The sequence below is a fragment of the Martes martes genome (genome assembly GCF_963455335.1).
Source record: "Martes martes genome assembly, chromosome: 1".
NCBI lineage: Eukaryota > Metazoa > Chordata > Mammalia > Carnivora > Mustelidae > Martes > Martes martes.
The window spans coordinates 77867848-77893618 of record NC_137888.1 but is presented as its reverse complement, the minus strand read 5'-3'; positions in this window follow the sequence as shown (position 1 = coordinate 77893618).

Genomic DNA, 25771 nt, shown 5'->3' with positions numbered 1-25771 from the left:
CCATGTTCATCTAGGAAATCTTCATACTATCTTCTTCTGTAGTATCTGAACTCTTATTGGTGTGTATCTAAATATGAAATCACTTTTGGCTTCTGGGGGAAGGAATTATTTTGAAACCAGTGAAATTGGTTATTCAATTTATTTGAAATCGGTGAACCTCAGTTATTTTGAAACCAGAAACCTCTCTGGAACCTACAAATCTCCATAGTCCCCAATGTGCTCTTATTTAAGAATTTATTTTCTCCATCTGTTTCTACATGCCTTACTTTTGATAGTGATTGAGAAGAGTCAGTCTCTATAATATATAAATTAAATTTTTATCACTTCTAGTTTTTACATCTCAGACTAAAACAAGAGACCATGAGATATTAATTTTCACTCCCACCTCAGTTCTTCAAAGTTAAAGATTATTTGGATATAAAGATTAAAATACACAGATGATAATTAAGTTAACTATTTTAAATGACATTAATAAAATGTTTCATCAAACTCTTGCCAAGACAGAAGTGAAATCAGAACATTTACACTGTACAACTAGCAAAACTAAAAGAATAATAAAAAACAAAACACCTAATTTCTTAGAACTGCCAATAGTCTGACCTACTCTATGGACTCCTTCAGATGTTCAAGCCTTGTTATAACTCAAATAAGGCTCATGGTACTAGTGCAATCTCAATTCTTTGAGATTCAGCCGTTATTCTCGAAGCAAAGTGGTCTTTCTTGGATTTATTCAAGCTGCTGTGCTTTGTAACCTTGGAAGATGCTTTCATCAGAGCTTAAGTTTCTGGAAAAAAGTTCTTGCTAGTATGCTAAGTAGGCGTTGTATCATTCATTCTGGGCAAACATCTTTACAATATAATCTGTCAGAATATAGTTATATCCCTACTCTCCTGTAATTAGTATTTTTTGGAGCCTCTTAAGAGAACTCCTGCATGGATCAGCACTCATGACTATTAAACATAAAGGATAAAACTTGTACAAGTAATCGCTGCTCTGTAAGTACTTTACTTGGTTAAGCAAACCTTTTGTATTTATCAGCTAATTCTCCACTGGATCTTAATTCTTTTCAAATGAACTGGCTCCCTACTTGGATCTCATGCAGATCACAGCTTGGTTGTGAACCTACGCAGCAAAATTAAACTATACAAATATCAGTCCACAATATGTTGCTATCAGAAAGACCTTAACTTATACTGCAGTGTGGAAAGGAGCCCAGAAGGCTTTGGTGGAACCACACTGATGAATTCAGATTTGGGCTGATCTGTGTAAAAAATTAAAAAAAAAAAAAAAAAGGAAACAAACTGTTGGAATAAATTTTGATTCAAAGTCTAGAGTACTGTTACTAGCAGAGAAAAACCCTACATTCAAAGCCAAACTATAAAGTCTAGTATTTAGGACGCCAAACACAAAGGAAAATTATAAAGCATACCTTGTTAATTTTCATGTATTTTTACTTGTCCTATAATGAGGAATCTATAATACTTATTACTGAGGAAGAAAAATAAGCCAGACCACAGGCAATTTTACCTTATTAGAATTCATGTTCTTTTTCTTCTTCTTCTTCTTCTTCTTTTTTTTTTTTTTTTTGCTTCTGTCTATGCCAGAGGCACTCCAAGTATTAACCATCTGTCATCTGAGTAATTGATTTTTATCACTGGACTTGGAAACAAGATCTATATTTATCTTTACTAGATATTATTGTTATCTAGAAAAATGTCTAGCATATAGTAGATGCTCAGTAAACATTACTTGTAAAGAATTTAACATCAACAAATGGATAAATGACATTATATTATCTATACAGAGTTCATGGGGTATTACAAGATAGTATCCCCAATGCTGTGACTTCTAAGTTGGTGTGTGGGCCCTTGATGCTTAAATAATACATTTGTGCAGAAACTAAATCTGAGTATAGAGAAGAAAATAAATCTCAAACTGGGGCTGTGAATTGACTATTAAGAAATCAGAAATTATTCATAAAACAAAATGAAAAACAAGCTGTATGCAGCATGTTAATATAGATAAATAATTTATATAAAACTCTAATAGATTTTTTACTATCCAGACATTACCAACTGGCCTAAAAGTTAAGCCTCTGCCTTAAAGTCATTTTTTTTTACATTTTTTTGCATTTGCGTTCTTGGAAACTGGTATTATTTATTTAAATTGGCAATTTTTAAAAAAATTAAAAATATAACACATTTTTAATGTAGAACATTTGGAATGCACAGGAATCTTTGAGAAAAATTCTAAATTATCTTCCGTCTTCTGCACTCAAGGAAAATATTAACATTTTAGTTCTATCTTTCAACTTTTTAAAAATACATTGAAACTACAACCCTCAAGATTAAGGCTCACTCAATTTACAACCCCTACAAGGAAGCCTTTTCAAACAAGTATCTTCTAGGACCTCACTCTTTGGTTTGACAGACAAAATTACACAGAAAAAAAATGCAAGGACATTTATCATCTGTTAAAGTACTTCTGACAGAAGGAGATAGAATCCTTGTCTTATTGTACATATTTTGTACTGCTCGAATCATTTAAATGAGATGGGTTTGTGTGTGGCTTGTAAGAGAAAACAAAAAGAGTTAATAACTTTAAATGAGGGTAATATCACCTGAACATGTAAAAGTGTTACACAACCTATCATACTTTTTCTTTGTTTGACTATTAGAACATTCAAAACTTATTTTTATATCCCATTGTAAGATCTAAAGTACACCGAAACTTTGTAGTTTTTTAAAAAATATATTCTCTGTTTATTTCCTACTCAACTGTCACTTTTACTCTATTTTTTGGCACTTCTCATATTTATTCTTTCATTGTAATTTGTTTCAATGATTTTATGTTTTTCCAAATTTTTGTTTGTTTTGAGATATAAGTGGTGCATAGATAAATTAAAGTATAAAACCAGAAAAAAAATTACTGTAGCTATCAAAAATCCAACCAACCTATATGGTATTTGAGACTTTATGAGGAAAGTTGCTTACATTACTACGGCCTGTTTCTCCAGAGCACTCTATCTCAGAAATTTAAATAGTATTTCACACTGGATAAGCCACATCCATAGACACTTGTCCCACCTGCTCTTTGAGAATTTCTTTCTCCTGCGAAATTTCTCCTTTCGTCCACCCCACTTCATTCCAGAAGTCCCCAGGGAATGTGTCACATGAGCTGAGAAGCCATATGGCAATTTCCCTTCCTCCTGTACCTCCCTTCGGAAGTGCTCTCTCCTCTACCTAGAAGGCTTAAACAGAAGCCCCCAGCACTCCCCAGTACCTGCAGTTGTGTTGTGTTCCTCCAGGAACTCCTTCCAGAGATGAGCACTCTGCATCACCACTTCCATTTCCACCGGGCGCTCCTTCCTCTGTTACTGTACTTCTCTCAAGTTCCACTATTCCGCCTAGGCATGCCAGCTTCCTTTGGTGGGTACACCACTTTCCCAAGCAACGTCCCTCTCCCTCACACTGCCAGGCACACCTGCCACCTCCACTGGGCTGGCCAGCCACTTCCTGTGTCCATTGGTTCCAGTCTTGCTCACCTGCTAAGTCTTCTGTGTTCAGTGTTGCACTGCATTCTGTGGCGAAGACTAGAGAGGACCCCCCTCTCTCATTTGGGACTGTAATCTATCAGAAGAGTACCAGAGAAATATACTCGTGACCTGATGATTTGAGCAGTTTATAGGAACACACTGTTTTCTCCTTTTGATAGAGTTTCTCACCTAGGAAATTTAAAGATGAATAAAAAATGCAGAGAAGGGAACATGGCAGCAGTAACAGGAGATAAATGTTGTGCTCTGTTCACACCTCTCAGTCGTACCCGTTCTCCCATTTGTGTCCACGGGTTTGTTATTGATTTTACTTGTTGCCTGACACTCTCTTCCCTGAGAATCAATGCTATTCCAGTAGATGCCTCATTCTCTCCTGCAATTTAAGCCTCGGGGAGACTACCCCATCAATTTATCAGATACTACCAGGCCTGTTAGAATTCCAAAGGTATGACTTAGGTTCCAGCCAAAAACTCCAGTAGGGAAACGACTGGAATAAATAAGGAGTAATACCATATCCTGGAGGGGAAAACTAAAAATTATTGACAAGATCATTTTCTTTTCCAAATTAAGTAGCAGCTTTAACCAATCAGTCAAGTGTCACTGGCTTAGGGAACACACAATAAAGTCTTAGCACTTTCAATATTTAAGTTAATATCGACTCTGATCTCTCTTCTACAAATCAGGAAAATTCACAATGGAGACCAAACTTACTAGCTTGAGCGTAAGCCAGGTAGGCCTCTGGAATTCTGACAGGCCTGGCAGTGTGCTCTGATTACTTCCCCAAGAAAGATTTGGCCTACAATTATACTTAGATCAGATTAAAGGAGAGAGATATTCTGTTTATTCATGAACTTACTTTTCATTTGCTTTGGCTCACAAGTTTAGCTCTGATTAAATAAATGAATATTATACCATCATTTTATAATTATTGGCCACTAAGAATTCTGTCATTCTCAATAAAGGTAAATAATTTATTTTCATTAAGGTACTGCTTTTAGTTTGTGTACATGATATTGGCCACATACATTTAAATAGATGATAAAAGCTTCCTGATATTAATTAATTATTTAATGATATAATAATGATATAATTTAATGATATATTTAATGATATAATGATATAATTGATGTATAACAGTGTATTGTGTATTGGTTTTAGGTGTACAACATGATAATTTGATATATTTTTGTGAATTTTATTTAATTTACTCAGCTTGCTTCCTTGTTTTCGGTGGTGCTTCTTTGCTGATCAGTTCAAAGATAGCCAACAACAAATGAGGATTCAAAGCCATTTAATGTCTAGAAAGGAAAGTGAGTGGACAATATTCTGACTCTGGAAAGGATTTTTAAGGATCATCATATTCAAAAGTCAAAGAAGAAATAACATTTCAGGGAAATGAAACTTGCTTTAGCTTAATTGGAAGCCTCAGGGTAAACCTTTATTTATGTATTTTTGGAAATACTCTAAACTGAGTAGAATTCAAAAACATTACTAAGCTAATTAAAATGTTTTAAAATGCCAAAGAGGGGACATAGTGGTCTTATAAGTTTTTATGGATGGGTGGTTGATCTTTTCTAATAATTCATTGGAAAAATAACCTCAATTTTTCATGGTAAGAAAATGCTATTAAAAAGAAATATCAGCTGCTCAGTTTTATGTTAAAAATGAAGTAGTCTAATTGACTGCAGAATAAAAGATAGCATGCATAACCTTTTAAAAAATTATCAAAAGCATTGTCCTTGATGTTAGCCTGACATTTTTCCCTTTGATTAGTCAAAAATAACATCATGATCTTATATAGCACTTTACTTCAAAGGGACTGAAGAACTTGCCTTTAAAAAAAAAAAAAAAGAATCATCAATCTATTATCTTTATAGGGATGAAGGTGGAAGGGACTTGCATTCTTGCTCATGAATAAAGTGGCTGTTTGAAAAAACTAACAAGTTCACCTGTGACCCCCTCAGCTATCTACACTCTCTCTCCTCTCCATGCCCACATCATGGGGAGCGATGGTCGTCTCCACCCAGTTCAGTGTCTCTTAACAGACCATAGCAAAATATTGAATCCAGCCACAAGTGGCCACGGTCAGTAAAGCATTTTCATCTCCATGACCTATTTATTTGATAACTGGAATTTTGTGTCTCTTTATCCCTTTCACCTATTTTACCCATCCTCCGTTCACCTGCCTTCAGGCAACCACCAGTTTGTCCTCTGTGAATCTATTTCTGACGTTTCATTTGCTTACTTTGTTTTTTAGGTTTCACGCATAGGTGAAATCGTATGGCATTTCTTTCTTTGACTTATTTCACTGAGCATAATACCTTCTAGGTCCATCCATGTCGTTGCAATGGCAAGATTTCACTTTTTTTTTTTTTTTTAATGGCTGAGAAATATTCTGTTGTGTATATATACCACATCTTCTTTAGCCATGCATTTGTTGATCGACACTTAGGTTGTTCCCTTACCTTGACTATTATAAATAATGTGATTAATTCTATACTTTTTAAAATAAAATCATGAAAGGTAATATGAAGTATAAATAGTGGGTGCTGTGAAAGCACAGAATGGGTAAATCTGACTAGAGGGTCAGAGATGGCTTCTATGAGGCAAAGACACTTGATTTGGGCTCCACAATAGCACTGAGAATTAACCAGGCTAAAATAGGAGGAAGAACATTCTGGGAACAGGCTACAGATTGCTAAAAGCTCTGTAAGTGGAAAGAAAAACAATACCAATTTTACTGTTGTATTAAGGAAGATCAAGACTATACCGTATCTGTTGGACCATGTGAAAGTGCTTCATAAAAGGAAAAACCTTGAACAAAGGTTAACGATTACTTTTTACTGGTTATTGTGATTGTTGTTGTCTGTTTTAGTGGAAAATAAGAGCTATATTTTATTATACTGACTTTAAGCAGTAACCCAGATCACCCTTCTCTACTTTTTGGCAATCTAGTGAACAGATATGGTAGTTGTTTAGAGAATTACAGTTTCTAAAAATCCAGACTGAATCAAAATTGTAATACCATAACTAATTCAGTTTCTACCCCCACAGCGCCATTCCTCTTCTCTTTTGCTCCCACTCCCAACAGCTTAAGCCAGATCTGTGGCTCAAGAAAGTTTGTCGATCCTTATCCTTTCTCGCCTGTTTGACACAGTACTTGCAACACTAGGGTCATGAGGGTGGGAGAGAACTGGAGGAGGATGATAGATGGTGGCAAGGGAGTTAGAGGAAGAGGTCAAAGTCTTACTTGTCTGGTGCTCTTGTAATCTATAATGTCCTCAGTTATGGCAGGTTCTAAATCCTGGCTCTTTCCTAGAGAACATTTGAGAGTTGTCTGGAGACTCCCTCTAGGACCTCTATAGGGCACCATTCCTTGATGCAGGTGATGACCTTTCCTGCTGTTCTCTCATGATGCCTCTCAGCTCTGCACCCTCCATTCTCATCCCAACAGTGACCTACAGACTCTTTCAGCTAAGTTCTTCACATTCCATAAACAGCCTCCATCAGGGTTCTGTCAGGATGGTGTAAATGGTTGTTCTTTAATAGATTCACTTGACCTGTGGAAATTTACACCCATGCTGCTGATACCAAAACTGCCTTCTTTGCTCCTTCTGCTGTAGTGGACAACTGGAACCTGCCTCAGATTGTGAAATTCCCCAGGCCAGATGCAAAATTTAGTCTGTATGTTAATATACGTTCACAAATGCTCTAAGGTTTGGCAGGGGTAGCAGAAGGCAGGACAGTGTATTTCTGCAGTTTACTAGGTATCCAGCTGGGGAATAACATTCTAGACTCCTCTCTTGAAGAAACAAAACCCAGCACAAACAGACAAAATGACATCAATAATTAAAACATCTCTTTAGAAAGCTTCTCATTTTGTCTTAGGGAGGGAGGAATATGATATAGAAAACTTTTTAAGTTTTCCATGTCCCTTTACATTTAGGCTCTTTGAAGTAATGGACACAAAGCCACATAACTTTTAGGAAGTTCTACATGGAAATATCACTCTTTAAAATACGTGATTTGCCATCTGTGAGGCTTAGCTGGGGGCTTCAACTGAAATTCTGAGACCATGGGAAAAGCACCATTTCACATTCTGTTACAGAAATGACAGTTCTTCTTGTTTGTTGTTTTCTTTTTCTTATCATCATCATTGTTACTGTTGTTATGCTTATTACTTGTGTAACAATAAGGCTCAAATACTGTGACACTAAAATATTTACCCATTAGGACTTGTACAGTAGATGCTGTCCAGATGGCCCTTCAGAACAGAAGGACTTATTACCCCAGCCTCTGAGAGTCCCTCAGCACAGAGCCCTTCGTTGTCTACCCTCGAGGAATTGTGTTGACTGAAGTGGATTACCTCTTTGGAAAGTCACATCACCTTCTTCACCTGAGTAGTCCTCAAGCAATTTCTGGTTGGTACAGAGTTACAAAGATTGGTCTCCCTTCCCCACTTGGACCAAGGTTAAAAACCTATCTCAGCTTCAGAGTTCCTCATGGGTTGGCTGAAGGATTCCTTGAGATCATACTATAGCCTAATTTCCTTCTCAGTGCAGGACTTATTACACTCCATTCCTCCACATGGATAGATCCCATGATTACTCCTAACAGATTTCCTGCATGCTAATCTTCATCTTGGGATCTGCTTCCAAGGGCACCCAACGAGTGGTAGGTCATGAGTAAATAAAGAATACCTGCTATTAACATTTCTATTAAACATTCTGCTGAAGGTCCTAGTCAATACGAAAAGACAAAAAAAAAAAAAAAAAAAAGATATAGCTCTATACAAGCCATCCCAAAAGTCAGTGTCATATGTCCATAATCATTTATTCTTCTGTTATGTGTCTACTGATTAGTGTTTGATCTGTTGAGAATTCAAGTTGGCTCCTTAAAGAGGGTTAATCCAGGTCTGTTTTATGTATTTTTCATTACTAGTGAAAGATCAGAGGCTACCCATTTTCTTTTTTTCTCAAGTAGTGGGAAAAATGCATGTGCAAGACCACTACAAGCCTCTTCTTACATCTACAAATGTCTCCTTAACCAAAGCTGGTCCCATGGCCAAGTCCAACATCAAAGAGAAGTAACCTCCTCCCATGAAGGCTGTAGAGGAAAGGAGAGAATGAATGACTATTTTCTAAGTAATAATTTTATTTACCACATTTATCAAGTTGAACACCTTTGGGTACTTTTGTGTTCATATATTATAACATAAAAATGAAAAATTACAAACATGTATAAGTTCTTATAATATTGAATAAGTCTACAAGCTGCAAGGTTAAGCAAATAGATTATATTAAAATTTTCATTTAATAAACTTTTACTGAATTCTCACTTTATAATGGGCCTTGAGCTAGTAAGCATTGTGGGTGACACTGTATTATGGAATAGGATACTTTCTCTCCAGATCCTAGTAACTGGGTTGTGAAAAACAAAAATGTTCAGAATAACTAGTTTGAGGAGAGGATTGCTTCCATTTGAATAAGGGAATATTTCTTAAGAGTATTTTTTTTGATATATCCATGGAAGACATACACATATTTAAAATGCCATTATCTCTTTGTTACATGTCTTTTAAAAATCATTTTTAATCTGAATATAGCTGTCTTTTAAAATGTTTATAACCAGGGTAAACATGCTATCATATATTATGCTTTTTCACATTTTATTTATGGATGATTTTCCATATATCAAGATATTGCACATTTTTGAATTTTTAGTGACAGTATCCATTAATTTATGTGGACCACTCAGTTTAGGTTACCAGTTCTCAGTTCTTCAGATTGGACTGATTTTCAAATTTTCACTGTTAAATTTTTCACCTTCAAAAGTATGTACATATATGTGTCTGCTTCATATTCTCAATTTTGGTTATTTTCTCATAGTGTATTTTTAAAATATAAGCCTGGTGGTGGGTATTAAGGAGGGCACGTATTGCATGGAGCACTGGGTGTGGTGCATAAACAATGAATGCTGGAACACTGAAAAGAAATAAAATAAGATTTTTAAAAAGCCTTTATTTTAGAATAGATTTAGATTTATGTAAAAATTGTGAAGATAGTATGAAAAACACGATTTATCTCCTATGTACACAAACCTTTTCTCACAGTGCAGGGGAGGGAGGATACACGCTGGGTATGGTAGGCCCTCCATTGTGGAATCTCTTGCCTATGGAGATTCATGAAATTGCTAGAATCCTGACTTACCGTCTAAGGCTTTGATTTATCGCTACACTTGAGGCTTAAATCTTCAAACTCATCCAGATGAGTTTTTCTTTTCTGCATATGCCTTAAGTGATTGTATTTGGAGTAATTTAACTGAAGTCAGTGATAAATAATACAATAATGAAATGGTATTAGCATTTACCAAGAGTCTGCTAACTATCAAGCACTGTGCTAGACACAGTGCTACATTATAACATTTAATCCCAACAGTAACCCTAAAATAGAGGTATTGTAACACTTTATTTATAAGAAAGAGATTTCAAATCTGGCTTGTAAATAAAGAAGTCAGGGAATTCCTTGAGCTTTGGCTGCAAAGCATACCCTAATTCCACTCCAAACTAAAGACAGTTTGAAACAAGGCCACAATAATTATATTTCATAATTTGTTTTTTTTTTAAATTTTATTTATTTATTTATTTGACAGAGAGAGAGATCGCAAGTAGGCAGAGAGGCAGGCAGAGAGAGAGGTTCCCCGCTGAGTAGAGAGCCCGATGCGGGGCTCGATCCCAGGACCCTGCTCGATCCCAGGACCCTGAGATCATGACCTGAGCTGAAGGCAGAGGCTTAACCCTCTGAGCCACCCAGGTGCCCCTATTTCATAATTTGTTAAACATATGCACAATACCTTGGACATAGTGACCTGTGGAAATGGAACAAACAAAAAAATATTAGACCTTATCATGGATCAAATTTGTGGAAAACCTACATTTATTTGTAGCCTCAATTCTCCAGTAAATCTAAAGGCACACTCACACACACACACACACGCACACACACAATTTTTAACCACATGCCAGCTAATTTGCACACTTCACATGTTTTGTTATTCTCAACAAAGACTGAGCTGGTCATAAATATTTTATGAAATCTTCATATGTTGTAGCAGAGTTTAATTTTCATACAAATTAGAATTCAACTGGAACAAAGCACTGTGATATTTGGGCTTTATATTTACAAAAGCCATATGATGACTTATCGACGTGAAAATGGGCTTTAATATTTCCTGAGACTGCATATTGCTATCTCTAGGATAACTAAGGATCTACGGTCAACAGGAAAGGAGTATTTCATTTCTCTCAAGTCTTTAAATCCATCTTTAGTTTTCCTACATTTCCTGTATGGAAAACATCCATTTATTCTTCTGGAGATTTTATTTTTAAACTCTACCATTTTACTTCACATTTATTTTAGTGAAGGCATATCTTGGCCACTAAAAACTATAATTAAATAACTGCAGACAAATTTTTGTTTGAGTTGAAGAAGAAAAGAACATGTTCTACAATTGATTATGAAGCCCTAGTTCTGTCTCTTGGGGGGCTGATTAGGAAGAGACATACTCTTGTCCTTCTTAATATAAATAGGGTTTAAAGAAGCAAACAAAGAAAAAAAGCTAAAATTGGTCTAATGGGAGCACGTGTACAGAATTTCCTTGATACATATGTAATGCTTATTTAGCTATAACCCCAAAATCAAATCCATGAGCAGTGTCCCTCCTATAGACTCTAGACTCAGAAAGGAATATAATCTTTATTCATGTCTCTCTGTATTTTTAAGAAGATACAAATGCCAGGACCACAGCAATTGTTATTAACATATGACATTCCAAATTCTCAGGAGTAGTTGTCTTTTCTATTAAGCAGAATTTTTTTATTTACACTACCCCTTCTTACACCTTCCCAGCCTCATCTGTAAAATGCAGTTTTGCACAACATACTCAGGACACTTCCTAACTCTCTGGTGTTCAGTCCCTAAGTTCCTTTGGTTCCAAATTCCTTTCTGCTTGGAATCCATTCAGGAAGTTTCCTTCTTTCTTCAGAGGGTAGGGGAGGAGAAAAAAAAAAAAAAAAAACACAACAAATTGGGCAAAGGGGGAGGTAGAAGTCTGTGAACCCCCTTGGTTAAAAATTTTTATCCAATTTAACATAGAAGAAATGTGTTGTTTAAGAGGAATGTATAATAGTTATAAGCTTCAAATTGTCTTTTCTCATTTTCTTGAAGGGGGTGATAGTGAAAGCCAAATTTACACTCTAAACTTAGATATGCCAAAAATAAATATTTTTTTCTTTGTAATTGAGGCAACTTCAAATTCAGAATTGCCTCTAAAAGTCATGCCACTTTTCTTCTAGGATTAAAGTGTATTTGTGGTGAACTCCCATCTCCGTTCAGGGTAGACTCCTTCTGTTCTATATGTGAGCTTCCTTCCAGGGCTTCCTATCCCCATGCTAGAGAACTTCCCTAATCCACCTCCCTTTCAATCACAGGGTCATGACTCAAAAAGGCAAACTGCATGTAGCTAAATTTCTTTTACCTAGATTCACAAATTTTTAACATATATGCTCCATCTTTTAAATTTTTAGCTAAACCATTAAAAGTAGACAAATGAACCATAACACTTATTCTTTTTTAAAAGCTTTTTAAAGATTTTTTTTAAAGTAATCTCTATACCTAATGTGGAACTCGAACTCACAATCCCAAGATCAAGAGTCACATGCTGTACCGACTGAGCCAGCCACGTGTCCCCCATTACACTTAATTCTGTAATACCTAGGCACTCATCTCCTAGGAATAAGGACATTCTTTCCCTTGACAAAATGCCTGTATAAAACTTATTAAATTCGATATTTAAATTACAGTATTATTTAATATCCTATTCACATTCAAGTCAATTCCGGTTGTCCAAATAATGTCTTTTATAGTAGAAATTCTTTCACTTCCCTTCTCCTCTCCTCTGCCCAGCTGGAATCTGGTCAATGGTTATAGAGGTCTCATTTGACAAATGAGATAATTTAATATGTAACCTCTGAGCTTTTAGTTCAAAATTTTTAGTTCAAAATTCATCTCAGATTTTCACACATTCATGGACATTTCATTTCCAAGGTGCTTCCGACTGGCATATTCCGTATTGTGGTAGTTAGATCCCAAACATGGCCCTAAAAATTCCTGTCTTCTTGTCTGCACACCACTGCACTCCTCTCCCCTTGAATCAAGGCTGGTTTTATGACAGGCCCTGACAAATAAACAGCAGAAGTGACTTTCTGGGACTTTTAAATCCAGGTCTTGAGAGTGCTGGTAGCCTCCACTTCTTGACTCTCGGAATGTTTCTTCTTGAGACCTAGTTGCCATGCTAAAAGGAAGCTCAAGTGTCCCTGTGGAGAGTTCCATGTATAGGAGAACTGCTCCTGGTGGCCAGGACTAACTGCCATTCACATAATATGTACATTTTCGATTTTCCCGCCATCCCAGCACCCCATCAACAATATACCAAGCAGAATTTCACAGAAGCCTGACAAATTATGAATTATTATTTTTAGCTACATTTGCTTATGTAGCTATAGATTGCTACAACATATGCTTTATAATTTATGAATCATAATCTATAATAGAATCCTACATGATGTCATACTCCAAAAATGTTCTGGTGAAAAGAGTAGGAAATACATAAGTTTAAGCCAGTGACAAAGCCTAAAACATTATTCATTGAATTGCCAGAGTTTTTATTCATATATACCAGCAAGTGAATAAAATGTGTTGTTACCAAAATGGGATCATTCTTTAAATACTATTTTGTAACTTGATTTTATAATTTAAAAACATATCTTCACATCAGTAATTATAAATCTTTCTTATCATTTGTACATGTTCCAAAGTCTTCTATTGTGTGAGTGAGCCACATTTAACATTCCTCTGTTTATGGTTCTGTAGGCTCTTTCTGGATTTCCATTATTGTAAACACAATGACAATATAATAAATAAATTATATAATCCTGAACATCTATTTTCCTGTTTCCTTGAAAAATTGATGAGTCAGAGATCGTGAATATTATTAAGCTTTTGGATATACATTCCAAATTGTCCTCTATGGAAGTTTATAACAATTTATACCCTCCAAAGCAGTGTGTGGAGGCCCTATTTTTTTACTTGGCATACTTTTGTTACATAAATTAATCTGTAAATACATGATTACCCGTGATTTTTATTTAAAATGAGAGTGAAGCAACACCATTCTTCCAACCTCCTATTTGAGCTGACATCCAGGAAATATAAATTGCTTGGATTTGCTCAAATATGAATAGATTGTCTTAAATATATGCCACTCAAATTACTTCTCAAGATGTACACAATTCCCAAAGCTCCATTGTTTGCAGAATCTATTTGAATCCTCTTGTCAGTATCCAGACAGTATTCAAAAGAGCGCACAGTTCTGAACTTACCCTTGCAAGATGTCTTAGAAGGGTCTGTTCTCAGCAGCAGTGCACCTCCCTCCTTTGATCTCCAGGATTTCTAAACCAGTTTTGGCATGAAATGTGTCCTCGTGTGGCATGGATACCTGAATATCGTCATGGGAATTTTTGAAAACAAAATTAAAGGGGCAAAGGCATAGAATACTTTGCTAATACGTATTTCACATGGAAACGGGCTTTGCAACATCCTGTAACATCCGTTGATATTCTGATAATTATGCCTGCATTTTCCTATTTTAGCCATCTCATAACTCAGAATTGTCTATAGGTCACCTTACAGGCAAACAAGAATATTCCTGAACACGTTTATTTTGGTAAGGTTTTCTTTTTTTGAAAAATCTCTTTTTTCCAACTCTGGGATTTCCCCAGTTTGGATTTTCTGGTGGATTTCTGCCATCCGGGTGATGGGTGAGAGCTTTCCACAACACTGGAAAAACAAAATAGAAACTGCAAATGAACTTTGCTAAAAGGTCAGCCAGCAATAATAAAGAAACTAGGAATAAAGAAACAGGCAAGTTAAAAAACCAGTAAAGATAAAATACACCATAATCTTAGGTTAGTTCTATGCATTTTCTTTCTTAACAAAATAAGACAAATTCCTAAAATAAGACCACGTAGAATAAACACAATATCATGACCTTTTATAAATTAAGAAGTGAAACAGCACAGAATGGCCTGGTAACAAGGAAGGAAAAATAAGGAACTAAGGCTGCCCTTTTTGGTCTTTGTGATTCCTCCTACTGTGTGAGAGAACAGGGTGGGCAAAGTGAGGTGGAAAAAGACCACTCCTCAGCTAGAGTCTGGAATCCTTCTGTTAGAAATTCAAGATGATTTGCAGCTAATTTTATCTGTCTTAAAACCTTTCCACAGAGGAACAACACAGATCTCTGGGCAATTTCATGCTCGCTATCGAGAAGGCGAAGCTAAAACACTATTAAAAAACACCGTCAGTCAGAGGCAGAATTGGTTGCTCTGCTCTGCCTTTCTCTTCCACATTCTCTGATAACTTGGCATCTGGTTTTTCTTCTTTACTGGGAAGAATAAGAAAGGAAAGGGAGCCTCTAGGAATATTTACACCCACCGGAGTCTTCAATTGAAATGAAATCATAACCTCAGAGGAGGTGATTCAGTATGTTTTCTTTTTTTTGTTTATTAATGAAGTAGAATTGATGTATAATATGTTAATTAATGTTCTCTTAATTGGAAATCTCTTGTTTAGTTTTCTCTTTGTGTGAATCCTTACATTTTCCCTCTGACTCTAACTTATTTTTTAAATTATGTTCACATAGCCAACATATAGTACATCATTAGTTTTTTATCTAACTTATTTTTTAAATAAATTTAACTGACTGTAAGTGAGGAAGCCAGCACATATGCATTGAGATTTCATAGAAAATATTTTTTATATATGTATCGAAGTCATTATTCATAATCTACAGAGCCTGCATTATCTGCCCCTGACTGGTTCTTTGGAGTCACCTTCTCCTACTCTTCTGCTCCCTAAGATCTTTGATCCTTTGACAATCTAAGCTCCCTCCTGCTTCAGCATTTTAAAGGCCCTGTTCAGTCTGCCTGAGGAGTCTGTCCCCAGTTTACATGACTGTCTCCTTCTTGTCATTTAGATTTGAGCTCAAATGTTCTTTTTTCAGAAAAGTTTTCCCTTTCACGCTCTGGTCAAATTCTAATTTTCAAAAAGTGAAAATCAGGATTCTCTCATCAAGCTGAGTGAATGTTAAATTTTTAACTCATTAATAAAAGAAAAATAAAGATGATAAATCTTTTTCTGAGGAGAATTTGAGGCATAAATGCTTATATATCATCCAGGAAAGATGTACTGAAAACAAATTTGCTATATTAGAGACAAAACTGGTTATATCCTACAGGGCAATAAAATCATGAAATGTAGGATTATTTTTTCTGCCAGATGGAATCCATGAGTATCTTGATTGGACAATAGTCTTCGTGTTAATATGTGGCTTTGCAGAGTCTGGACCCTAATCACTACCAAATACTAAGTCAAACAGAGATCTATCTCATAGAGAATGAGGTAACGCTTGGGGCCTATAATAGAGCTAACATAGAGCTACTATAACATTTAAAGACCGGTAATATAACTTGTATAATTTTTTCTTAAGAAAAGGCAAGGAAGACTCTTACTTTCTGGCCACTATCCTTTACATCACTCTATTTTATTTTTCATTGCACTCATTACTATATAATACCATCATCTTTCTTTTTTGTTGGATTTGTTACCTGTCTCTCCACTATAACAAATGACCAAGAGCAGAATATTTCCATTTCAGTCCTGTACTCTGAGCCTTCAAAATAATGAAGCAGATATAATGGGTGCTTAATAAATATTTGTTGCAGGATACAGTGGTCAGTAGTATTTTAGTGAAACTGGCAAATGCATAGAAATTAGAAAGCAACAAAACTGAGTATCTGCTTGAAAAGTGAAACATGCACAAATGAACAGAAAAATAAAAGGCAATATATACTAGTGCTGAAAAATATACATATTAAGTATTCCAGAAGGACTGTCAAGATGGTCACATCCAGGGGTGCCTGGTGGCTAAGTTGGTCAACCGCCTGCCTTCAACCCAGGTCATGATCCCAGGGTCCTGGGATGAGTCTCCCATCAGGCTCCTTCCTCAGCGGGGAGGCTGCTTCTCCATCTCCCTGCTCCTTGCCCTGCTTGTGCATGCAGTCTTGCTCTCCCTCTCTCTGTCAAATAAATAAATTAAATTAAATTAAAAAAAAAAGATGGTCACATCCACAGGAACATTTTATAACTTCTGAATATTGAAAATGTGACAAATATGCCAGAAATATTTATGGTTAAATTTGATGCTAAAGAAGCCTTGTAATGATCAGCCGCCCCCTCTCAATGGCACTTAGGGAGAAGTATAAAATTTGGTTTAATGTTTGTGTTACAAAATTGTATTATGGTACATAAGTTTATTTTAGAGGCAGTCGTAGGTGTCAATCTGAATAGAAACTTGAAATTTTCTGAAAGCAAAAAACATTAAGTACCTACTTTGTTTAAGGCAGACTATATCTCATGGTAGTTGATGACATCTGGCCTCTGTTTTTCATGAAAACTTTCTCCTAGTCCAGTAAGCGATAGATGGACCTTAGTCATTTAAATATTTGATAAGGCATGACATTTTCATATGGTAGAACACAAAGGGAGTAGTAAAATTATTGAGAAAGTCAAGAATTGGATCACAAAATTCAGGATGACTTACGTCTCTATTAGGGAGGGAGGGCTATGTAATCATGGAAGGCAAACAGGAACCTTCAAATATTTGAAAACATTCTAGTTCTGAAGCTGGTTGGTGGGAGCAGGGATGTTACAAACATTAGGCTTTATATTATATACATTACATATGTATGAAAAGACAATCGATAACTTTTAAAAATGGCTTGTATTTCTGTTTTCAGTATTCTGTTTTCATTGTTATGGTACACTGACAGTCCTAAAATTCCTCCTCTATAAACATTTAAAAATTCCAGGCATCTTTTAGTTAATTTAATTAATTGAAAAATATTCAAATGTTTTAAAATTTGTGGAGTGGGGGGGCGCCTGGGTGGCTCAGTGGGTTAAAGCCTCTGCCTTCGGCTCAGGTCATGATCTCAGGGTCCTGGGATTGAGCCCCCCATCGGGCTCTCTGCTCAGCGGGGAGCCTGCTTCCCTTCCTCTCTCTCTCTGCCTGCCTCTCTGCCTACTTGTGATCTTTGTCAAATGAATAAAATCTTAAAAAAAAAAAAATAAATAAAATAAAATTAGTGGAGTGGTACCTAAAACAGTTTGGGCTATTCTCTGCATCCAGGAGCAAAATAGCAGCAGAAACTTCCAGCGGGTATGCGAAATGGAGTGTGCCCTATACCCAGAGGGCATCTGCAGGATTCACCCAGGTAGCCTGGAGCCCTAGGCGCCTGCGCAGAGCAGAAAAGGCCCTGCACTCTGCTCACAGAGCACGGGGATTCTGGTGGTACTGTGCATATCAAAGCAGGATGATCCAGAAGAGTATCCCTTTAGTAATGATAGACCAAAAAGAAAGCTGTCTAATCTCTGTTTTAGTTAATGGAGAAAAAACCAGCAGTAGATTTATGGGAGTTAGTCAGGATAAACCAGCCCACACAAACCTGGAATCACACGTTTTGTGGTCCAGAGTACTCCAGAAGAATCTTATTGAAGAGGAGTGGATGATGTTGTGCCCTCAGCACTCTAGCAGAAATAAGGGTTCTCCTTTAGTCCTCACAGAATTCCTACCAGAATTTCAAACATCAGGAATTTATAATAATTAAAATGTGCATGTGCGCATGTGCACCTGTGCACACATGTACATAGAAATAGGTGTCAACAGCAACAGCAAACAACAAAACCAGACAAAGACTTAAGATCCTAGAATTATTAGGGGCGCCTGGGTGGCTCAGTGGGTTAAAGCCGCTGTCTTTGGCTCAGGTCATGATCCCAGCGTTCTGGGATAGAGCCCTGCATCAGGCTCTCTGCTCAGCAGGGAGCCTGCTTCCTCCCTTCTCTCTCTGCCTGCCTTTCTGCCTACTTGTGATCTGTCTGTCAAATAAATAAATAAAATCTTTAAAAAAAAATCCTAGAATTATTAGATGACTGAATATAAAGTAAAGCATATTTACTGTGTTTAAAGATACAAAAGAGAGAATAAAAAAGATGAAGTAGGAGAAGGAGACATCAAAGTGACCAAATGTATTTGAAAACAAAATAAAACTTCTAGAAATAGATGTGTAATAAGTGAAATGAATAAGATGGTGTTAACAGCAGATTAGGTCAAACTAAAAAGAATTAACAAAATGGAAAAGAGACCTGATGACATAATGTGATGTGTGTTATGAAAAAAAAGGACAGGATGAGGGGGATCAGCAGAGCAAGTGGAGAGACTTGTGAAGTTGGGTGCAATTTAAAGAACTCAGACTGAATGGGAGGAAATGAGAGAGGGGGACAAACCATGAGAGACTCTTAACTCTAGGAAACAAACTGAGGGTTGCTGGAGAGGTGGGGGTAGGGAGATGGGGTAACTGGGTGATGGGCATTAAGGAGGGCACGTAGTGTGTAACACTGGGTGTTACACACAACTAATAAATCATTGAACACTATATCAAAAGCTAAGGATACACTATATGTTGGCTAATTGAATTTAAAATTAAAAGAAAGGAAGGAAGGAAGAAAGAAAATACAGAGAATGGTTAGAGTAGGCATCACAGAGAAAGAGGTGAGAGAGGTAGCCAAATGGATATTGGCAGTATCAGTGTTCCAGACGGAAGGAGCAGCAATTAGTTGAAAGTAGAGCCAAATCAACATACATCATAGTAAAATTACTGAATTTGGGCGATAACACAAAGATCCCATAAGCTTCCAAAGAGAGAAAAAAATATTGTCACAGACGAAATATATGGAATCATAATGACTTCAGACTTCTCAATAGTGGCACTGAATGTGAGACAATTCTAAGCAAGCTTTTCAAAATTCAAAGGGAAAATTCTATGTAATTCTACACAGCCAAACTATCCCAATCAGTGTGAAAACATTTTCAGACATAAGAATCTCAAAACTTTACCTTCCTTGCTCCCTTTCCCTTAAAATCCTTTCAAAAATTAATCCAGCAGAATGAGGAAATAAACAAGAGGAAAAAAATTCTTGCATAGTACAGTGTTGATCCAACAGAGGAGCACAATAAGGGGAATTCCAAGGGTGTTGCAGAGGAGGGATTCCAGATGATGGCCATGCACCTGATCAAAAGAGTACCCTGTGGGGTTTGGGATGGGTTTGATGGCTCTCCAGGGACTTCTGCAGAAAGATGAAACTGAAAGAATGCCAGACACATCTGACATCTTAAAAGAGATCTAGAAAACTGGCAAATGGCTTGGGGCTGTATTTAAATGCATAGCAAACGCAGCAAATGAAAAGGAGGAAGGCACCTATTAGGGAAACATAAAGTTGTACAGAAAAGGTGGTCAGTCATGGTTGTCCACCTGCCCCAGTTGTGAATGGAGCTCTCATATGTGTGAGTGATGCAAATGCTGCTATGGGATGGGAAATAATCCTGGGGGACTTGAGGGAGGACAGAGGGGGCTGACTGTGATAATGCTGAGGCTGAAAATCAAAAAGTAGCAATAAAATATGTTATTTAGAGATGAAGTTATGATTACCAGATCACCTAAATGAGTCACCTGATTGACTGAAAGTGGTAAAAATTCATGCAGGCAGTGGAGGGGGAGAGGCAGTGGAGAAGAGGGAACGCACTGCTATTTTTCTTAACAAGACTCAGTATGATAGCGCTTTTCATGAGCTAAAATATCTAAGTTTCCAAATAGTCACATTTAAGAAAAAGTAAAGAGAAACAAGTGAAATTAATTCTAATAACATGTTTTATTTAGCCCTATATATCCAAAATACTTCTACTGGTAATCATTATAAGTAAATTATTAAAGAGATAGTTGTTTTTTTTTTTTCTCATACTAAATATGAAACTCAGGGTGTACTTTATACTTGCAGGACATCTCAATTAGGGCTGGCCACATTTCAAGTGCACAGTAGGCACATGAGACCAGGACTGCCTTATTTGACAGTGAGACTTTAAACTACATGCATGTATAACTTTGATAAATCATAAATTGTAAATTTGCCCACTTTGGGAATGCAGAAGTACACTAATACCACCATAAGAGGGGACAAAATAATTGAAAGGGCCAGGAAAAATGAAATTATGGATTATTCATTCGGTATAGAGCCTGAAATCTCATCACCCATATGGACTACTCTTTATATGTTATTCATGTAGTTTTGGAACCCACTCCCTTTCCCATGTAGGTGAAGAAACTAATGCAGGTAAGTGACTTGCCCAAATTTATTAAGCTAATAAGCAGCACGTGGGACTCAAATTCAGGCATTCTGACCCACTCACCACAGGCTTCCCTACAGGTAAGTGCTCTGCTTGGGGACCCCATCTGAATGTATGGGTGAGGTTTGTTGAAGATGATAAGGGTCTGAAGTATATTACTCACCTTGATCTTAATGTAATGCCTGCCCACATAGTGGTGAAAAGAGCATCAAGATGTTTCTGCTGCTGCTTCTTGATGGAGTAGTTCAGAATAAATATCCCTACTTTAACTTTCTGAAATAATTTGACCTTTTGAGTGAAGTAATTTGGTTTTAGACTGTGTCGCCATTGAAATAAGTTTGAAATAGAAGGATTGTATGTATCAACAACCTATCAATGTCTTTTAGGCGTTATGCAGTTAGATGGAGTCTTTAGAGCAAGTGAATTCAATTCAACAAATTAACTAACTTGAATTGACTTTCTATTGCTGTCTAACAAATTACTCCAAAACATAATGCCTTAAAATGACAAACATTATTTCGTAGATTTTTGTGAGTCAGGAATCAAAATGCAGTTTAATAGGGTGTCTCTGACCCAGGGTCTATTATGGGGCAACAGTCAAGGTGCTGGTCAGAGCTGCAGTCATCTGTAGGCTCAACAGGGGAGGGTCTGCTTCCAAGGTCACTAATATGGCTACTAGAGGGCTCAGGGCTCTTGGACGTTGGCCAAGGGCATCACCTCTTAGCTGGGTGGGCTCTTCCTTGGGCTACTCATGACATGGCAACTTGCTTCCCCTAGAATGAGGGCTCAGGGGGGTATGGTTGGGCAGACAAGACCCAAAACACAGTCTTTTTGTAAACTAATGTCAGAAGTGATATCCTATTACACTTCCTATATTCTGTTCATTAAAAGTGAATCACTAGAGCAAGCCCAAAATCAAATAGAAAAGATTACAAAAGGCATAAATACAAGGAAGCAGAGGCCATTACGGCCAGTCTAGAGACTGCCTATCACGACAACAAACATTCAACATTTTACTCTTGAAAAATGCAGTTTCTTTTTTCACTCATTCATCCATCAGTATTCACTGAATATCTACTTTGTACCAAACCCTGGAAAACTGGGAGACAAAACAGATATCCTCATGGTCTTCCTAAAACCTACAATCCAGTGTTCTCAAAATTAAACACCTACATTTTTATTAAAAATAATTATATGTTTTAAATAACAAGAGCTTCTCACTAACTGCTTTTTCTTAACTATTGTGCTTGTAAGTCAAATACTGAAGACCTTTTGGTGAAATATGAAGAATGACCCTGGTCTTCCTAGATCATAATTGTGTTATAGCCCTTTACTTGGTTCTCTAGACTCCCTAGCTCAGTGAGAGCCCGAGTGATTTACTTTAATTTCTGTACTGACAATGCAATCTAAGGCCTGCAGATGAGAAGTCTGAGCTCATCCAGCTGTGGAAAGAAAAGTTGCTTAAGAATTTAGCTCTTTGGAGCTCTTGGGTGGCTCAATCAGTTAAGCATCTGCCTTCAGCTTAGGTCATGATTTCAACTTCCTAGGATCGAGTCCCACATCGGGCTCCCTGCTCAGAAGGGAGCCAACTTTTCCATCTGCCTCGGCTGCTCCCCCTACTTGTGCTCTCTCTCTCTCTTTCAAATAAATAAATAAAGTCCAAAAAAAAAAAAAAAAAGAGTTTAGCTCTGTGTCCCTCTAAACCATAAACTGACAGAAAAATCTATGAGGTCAGTAAGGCTTTATTCATATCCCATGACCACTCGAGTCCTCTAAGAAGAAACAATTTTTCACTAAAACTGAAACCAGGATGATTTCCATGATTACAAAATAAACATATTATCATGATTAAAGGAGCCTGGGAATTCTATTTCTAGAATTCTTGAAGTTCTTTCTGTCCTGCCTATCAGTCAGTCTCTCCTGTCAGTGGAGATTTCATCTGGTCCTGAGTATCCATTTCTCAAGCTTTGGTCTGTTTCTCAAGAGAGTACAATTAATGGGTTTTATTTGCATTTTAGAGATCATAACATCCTCATATTTTTTAAGTCACCGATTTGAGTAGATACACAGTAACTTCATACACGCACACATACGTACATGCACACCCCACTCCTTGCTCACCAAATAGAGGTCACATCAGAACTATCTCAACCTGATTTATTTTCTACTTAGTTGGGTTCAAATGCTCTGAGTATTTCAAGGTGGCACAAAATGATGCCTCAGAAAAAATTACAATAATTAAACTTTGAATAACACAACTGAATATATGAGAAAAAAGTTTATGTTATAAATCGTTTAGCTTAATTGCAAGTAAGAATGCTGACATATCTAATAAAAAGAACTATGCCATATATTTATGATGTACATGTTTTATAGGCACAAACTGACCACATATCCATGCATTTTGATCTTATAAAACTCACTAAGACTCAAGATTCTCCTGTCCCAGGGGCACCTGGGTGGCTCAGTTGGTTAAGTGTCTGACTTCTGATTTCAGCTCAGGTCATGATCTCAGGGTCATGAGGTCAAGCGCCAGTCAGGCTCCACACCCAGCAGGGAGTCTGCTTGAGATTCTCTCTACCTCTGTCTCTCCGCCTGCTCTCTTTCTCTCTCTCTCAAATAAATAAAGCTTTAAAAAAAAAAAAAAGATGCTTCCTGTCCCAGACTCTAGCAGTAGCTTCAATTCTGAATGGCTTACTACCCTTTTATTGTGTTCCAACTCTGCAAGTTGTCACCAGAATTATATATATATAAAATATATCCCCATTCATAGCTCAGCAATTTGCTTTTACAGATTCTAGACCATAAACAGTAATTTCTGCTCCTTGAGCAATTTTAAATGTTTTTCCCCACTTCAATTAAAAGTATACCTTAAAGACACACATTCTTTCCCCCAAATTAGTGGGGCGATGTCAGTCCCATTTTCAAAACATACTACTGGGCCCTGAAATATGATAATTCAACTTACTATGATATGTTAATAAACATGGTTTCTAAAATAATTTCACTTGTTTCTTACAATTAATGGTCAGATTATTCATTGATGAACACTCTTGTAGCAAATGTGGGTTCCAAACCAAAGCTTTTGGACCCCAGACTGTTCAAAAGCAAAATAATACAGAACTCCATGAATTTGAAAGGTGGGGTGCCCTGGGAGTTTATTTGTTAACTACCTGGGAGTGGTAGGTTGGCAAATGTTGATATACAGAACTAGGATTGAAGCCAGGTTGACTTGAATAATAAATAAATACATGATCAATGGTTGAAGAAACCTGTAAATTTTATTTTTAGGATCCTGTCTCCTGTAGAAATTCACATACTGTATAAAGATATATGTGCAAAGATATTTACTGCTGTATTTTTTTTTTAAAGATTTTATTTATTTATTTGACAGACAGAGATCACAAGCAGGCAGAGAGGAAGGCAGAGAGAGGAAGGGAAGCAGGCTCCCTGCCAAGCAGAGAGCCCGATGCGGGGCTCGATCCCAGGACCTGGAATCATGACCTGAGCTGAAGGCAGAGGCTCTAACCCACTGAGGCACCCAGGCGCCCCTACTGCTGTATTTTTTGCAAAAACAAAAAGCATATAAAAAAGTGAAAAACTCGAAAAAACTTAAACTTCTATTATTAGGAGAATGCTTATGATAGTTAAACTTCTATTTATAGGAGAATAATTTTAGCTATAGAATACTTTGCAGCTCTTACAGAATATTAAGTAGACCCATATGTACTGACCAAGGAGAATATAACATGAACAAGGGGAAAAAAACCTATATGTTGTAAAACAGTATATCTAAATGTATCACTTAAAATTTAAAAATAATATAAATCTTATTAAAAATAAGTATGCTATAATACAATATTATTAAAATATATGTGGGCAGAAAAATATTGCAGACATGTTAATACATAACAACTTACAAATTTTAGTGATATTAAATAGCAGTGCAATATTTACAATGCACATTAAAATACTTTCACAAACACAGTGTGATATTAGGTATATATTGTTTGGCTTACACAATAATCTTGAGGCTGTAAACTGTTCAAGAACAAGGGGTCTCTAGGCTTCATCCACTTGCCTTTTTTTTTTTTTTTTTTCTTTAAGATTTATTTATTTACTCTTAGGGAGGGGGACGGAGAGAGACTCTCAAATGGACTCCATGCTGAGCTCAGAGCCCCGGTGGGGCATGGGCTCCGTGGAGGGGAGGAGGATCCATCCCATGCACTTTAGATCATGACCTGAGCAGAAATCAAGAGTTGTCCATTTAACAGACTGAGCCACCCAGGCCCCTGGTCCACTAGCCTTCTTTTTTTTTTAAGATTTTATTTTTTTATTTGACAAATAAAGATCACAAATAGGCAGAGAGGCAGGCAGAGAGAGGAGGGGAAGCAGGTTCTCTGCTGAGCAGAGATCCCAACGTGGGATTCGATCCCAAGACCCTGAGATCATGACCTGAGCCGAAGGCAGAGGCTTAACCCACTGAGCCACCCAGGTGCCCCACACTAGCCTTCTAATCAGGAAGACTCTTCCTCAAAGTTGCCCATTACAAGTGTTTCTTTTATCCGTCTTTTGGTCAATAACTTCCTACAAATCTGGGCTTGATTTATTGTTTTGCTGTCTTGAGAAAGTAGCAGAGAAAATGTTAAACTTAGATTAAACTTAAATGTTTGTTACATCTGTAGCCATTACAGTACTAATAGTTGAAGAAACTGAACCATTCTTTCAGTGTTTAAAAACTCATCTGATTCAGCAACGTCACATAGGTCATTGGTGGTCAAATAAAGTTCCAACATAAGTCTTCAAGGTATTACGTCTGTCTCACTCATTAACAAAAGCAGAAATCATGACTAATAGTCACGTAGGACC